The following is a 4,039-nucleotide window of genomic DNA, read 5'->3' as shown; positions in this document are numbered from 1 at the left end:
AACTCTAAAAAGTCTTTAATTTCTTTCTGTATTTCTTCCTTGAGCAAGGTATCATTGAATAGAGTGTTGTTCAGTTTCCATGTGAACGTTGGCTTTATTTCAGCCATAGTCCATAGTGATATGATAGGATTCATGGATTAATTTCAGTATTTTTGTATCTGTTAAGTCCTGTTTTGTGACTGATTATATGGTCAATTTTGTAGGAGGTACTATAAGGTGCTGAGAAGAAGGTATATCCTTTTGTTTTAGGATAAAATGTTCTGTAGATATCTGTTAAATCCATTTGTTTCATAATTTCTGTTAGTATCCATGTGTCTCTGTTTATTTTCTGTTTCCAGGATCTGTCCATTGGTGAGAGTGGGATGTTGAAGTCTCCCTCTATTACTGCGTGAGATGTAATGTGTGCTTTGAGCTTTACTAAAGTTTCTTTAGTGAATGTGGCTGCTTTTGCTTTTGGAGCATAGATATTTAGAATTGAGAGTTCATCTTGGTAGAAATTACCTTAGATGACTATGAAGTGCCCTTTCTTGTCTTTTTTTAATAACTTTGGTTTGGAAGTCTATTTTATTTGATATTAGAATGGCTATTCCAGCTTGTTTCTTCAGACCATTTGCTTAAAAAATTACTTTCCAGACTTTTACTCTGAGTTAGTGTCTCTCCTTGTCCCTGAGTTGGGTTTCCTATAAGCAGCCAAATGTTGGGTCCTGTTTGTGTAGCCAGTCTATGTCTTTTTATTGGGGAATTGAGTCCATTGATGTTAAGAAATATCAAAGAAAAGTAATTGTTGCTTCCTGTCATTTTTGTTGTTAAAGTTGGGATTCTGTTCTTGCTGCTGTCTTCTTTTAGGTTTGTTGACAGATTACTTTCTTGCTTTTTCTAGGGTGCAGTTTCCATCTTTGTGTTGGTGTTTTCCTTTTATTATCCTTGGAAGGTCTGGATTCGTGGAAAGATATTGTGCGAATTTGGTTTTATCACGGAATACTTTGGTCTCTCCATCTATGCTAATTGAGAGTTTTTCTGGGTATAGTAGCCTAGGCTGGCTTATGTGTTTTCTTAGTGTCTGTATACCATCTGTCCAGGATCTTATGGCTTTAATAGTCTCTGGTGAGAAGTATGGTTTAATTCTAACTAGCCTGCCTTTATATGTTACTTGACCTTTTTCCCTTACTGCTTTTAATATTCTGTCTTTATTTAGTGAATTTGTTATCCTGATTATTATGTGTGGGGGGAATTTTTTTCTGGTCCAGTCTATTTACAGTTCTGTAAGCTTCTTGTATATTCATGGGCATCTATTTCTTTAGGTATAGAAAGTTTTCTTCTATAATTTTGTTGAAGATATTTGCTGGCCTTTTAGTTGAAAATCTCCATTCTCATCTACTCCTATTATTCATAGGTTTGGTCTTCTCATTGTGTCCTGGACTTTCTGGATGTTTTGAGTTAAGATCTTTTTGCATTTTACATTTTGTTGTGTCCATGTTCTCTATGGAATCTTCTACACATGAGATTCTCTCTTCCATCTCTTTTATTCTATTGCTAATGTTCACACATGATTCCTGAATTTCTTTCCTAGGATTTCTATCTCCAGAGTTGTCTCCCTTTGGGTTTTCTTCATGTTTTCTACTTCCATTTTTAGATCTTTGTTGGTTTTGTTCAATTCCATCCCCCGTTTGGTTATGTTTTCCTATAATTCTTTAAGGGATTTTTGTGTTTCTTCTTTAAGGACTTCTACCTATTTAGCTATGTTCTCCTGTAATTCCTTGAGCGATTTTTTGCTTCCTCCTTAAGGGCCTCTACCTGTTTAGCAATGTTCTCCTGTATTTCTTTAAGTGGGTTATCAATGCCCTTCTTAAAATCTTCTGCCACTGTCATGAGAAATGATTTTAAATCCACATCTTGCTTTTCGGGTGTGTTGGGGTATCCAGGACTTGCTGTGGTGGGCATAATGGGTTCTGATGATGCCCAGTGTCCTTGGTTTCTGTTAGTATGATTCTTACATTTGCCTTTTGCCATCTGGAAATCTCTGGTGTTAACGTTCAAACTTTAGCTGGCTGGAGCTTAATCCTCCTGTGATTCTGGTAGCCTTTGTCAGCACTCCTGGGTGCCCAACTCTCACCTGAGTTCCAGTTGTCAGAGCACTCTCTGCAGGCAAGCTCTCCTCTTTCAGGGCAGGTGTCCAGCAGTCTGGAGCTCTGATCCACTTCCTGAGTCCAAGGGTCAGAGCCCTCCCTTTAGGCCCACTCTCCTCTGACAAGGAAGGTGCCCAGGGGTCTGGGTCTCAGCTCTGCCTCCTGGCTGAGAATGAAGATTAGACTGAACCCTATCCAAGAAGATCTTTTGCTTCTGTAGCTCACATGCTCTCAGGTGATCAGGAGCTCCTGGATGTGCTAGGGGTCCTGCTGCATAGAGAGTCCTCTGGGGCCCTAGACGACCTCAGATGTGTTCATGAAGAAGATGGAGGGTCTGGCCCCAAGCTGAACAGTTCCCAGACTCTGGTTGGGCAGGGTTCCTTTGTCCTTGTTCCTGCTGGCACAGGAGCCCCACAATTCTCTGGAGCTGATGCTGTGTTCCACTCACCTATGATCCCAAGGTGATCCCAAGATCCTGAGGAGTGTAGAGTACTCTGGAGCCCTTTGTGACTTCCATTGGGTTCAAAAAGAAAATCTGATTTTTTTTTCTTAAAACAAATTTATTTTCTATCAGCTTGTTTTATTTGTATAGAATAACAGGTTTTATTATGTCATTCTCATTCATACATGTAAAGTACTCTCAGAGACACTTTAACCAGCCAATTTCTTGACATTTGATAAATATGCTAGGAACACATATTGGTAGTTAAGAAGGTTTTGTTATGTGTCTTGAGTACAGGTATTTTCTTAAATGACTTATAAGAATCTATGCACTCTCTGAACACAGAAGAAAATTTATTTTTTCATAGAGATTTTTTTATTCAAATTAGCTTATTGAGGAATTTTATATTTCAGCAATGTCTCTTCAATAAGCTATGATTGCTTCAGCCCAAGCACACTAAAGTTCTCCTTTTATTTAACCTGGGCAAATAATCACAATTAATCTGAGTCCTGCTATGCCCTGATTGAGTGACACTTATTCTCCTGACTTAGAATATTACATTATAACTATGTTTTAGAGAGAAAATGAACATTCTTTACTCACAAGTGGTTTGGAGTTGAGGCAGGAGGATTACATATAAGTTAAAAGTTATTACAGGTGTTCACTTGGGCAGCACATAAAGTAAAATTGCAATGATGCAGAGAAAATTAGAATGGGCCCTGCAAAAGGATGACACACAAATTTGTGAAGTTTTCCATAATTTTTGAGATATTGGAGGCAACACTGTCTTGTGTGTGTGCAGGAATTGACACACTTTTTTCCCCAAACTTTGTAGCATGGGGGTGATATGCTTAGTGTTTTTCAAGAGACTGGATTGTTGAAGGTTGAGTTTTGCTTTCTAAAGTTGCGGTTGTGTGCTGGTGTTGCAAGATAAACATGAAGATTGTGCTTGAACTACCAGTGTTCCAACGGATGCAGTTTGCTGGTAGATCACAGACTCGGGATTCTAACTCACACATATTTGTAATTAAAAAAATCAAGAGGCAGAATCTTGAACAGAGAATACAGGAACAGGATGAACAGGAGCAGCAAGAAAAGGAGGGATATGAACTATGACCACAGACCTTAAGGGAGAAATTTAAAATTCCAATTAAGGAAAATACTCAGGTAGAGAGAGAAAAGAAAGTCAATCAAAGGTTATTAGAAAACAAATTTAGTCTATCCTGTTAATATACAATGAAGACCTCCATATAATGATCGTCCATGGGATGATCAGGAATTTGATTTTTTTTTAATTTTTAATATTTTTACTACATATTTTCCTCAGTTACATTTCCAATGCTATCCCAAAAGTCCCCCATAGTGCCCCCCAATTCCCTACCCACCCATTCCCATTCTTTTGGCCCTGGCATTCCCCTATATTGGGGCATATAAAGTTTGCAAGTCCAATGGGCCTCTCTTTCCAATGATG

General features: G+C 38.3%; 1 non-coding gene across 1 annotated transcript; it reads left to right on the top strand.

Annotated features, from left to right (window-relative positions):
• The first annotated feature begins 3,225 nt into the window (after positions 1-3,225).
• Positions 3,226-3,332, top strand: LOC115030359. The gene has a single exon (XR_003835937.1). It is a non-coding gene; the product is annotated as a U6 spliceosomal RNA (small nuclear RNA).
• Positions 3,333-4,039: the final 707 nt, after the last annotated feature.

This window comes from Mus caroli, unplaced genomic scaffold (assembly GCF_900094665.2).
Source record: "Mus caroli unplaced genomic scaffold, CAROLI_EIJ_v1.1 scaffold_10628_1, whole genome shotgun sequence".
In the NCBI taxonomy this organism is placed as follows: domain Eukaryota; kingdom Metazoa; phylum Chordata; class Mammalia; order Rodentia; family Muridae; genus Mus; species Mus caroli.
Note: the sequence above shows the minus strand (reverse complement) of the source record. Positions and strands in the feature narration are given on the sequence as shown.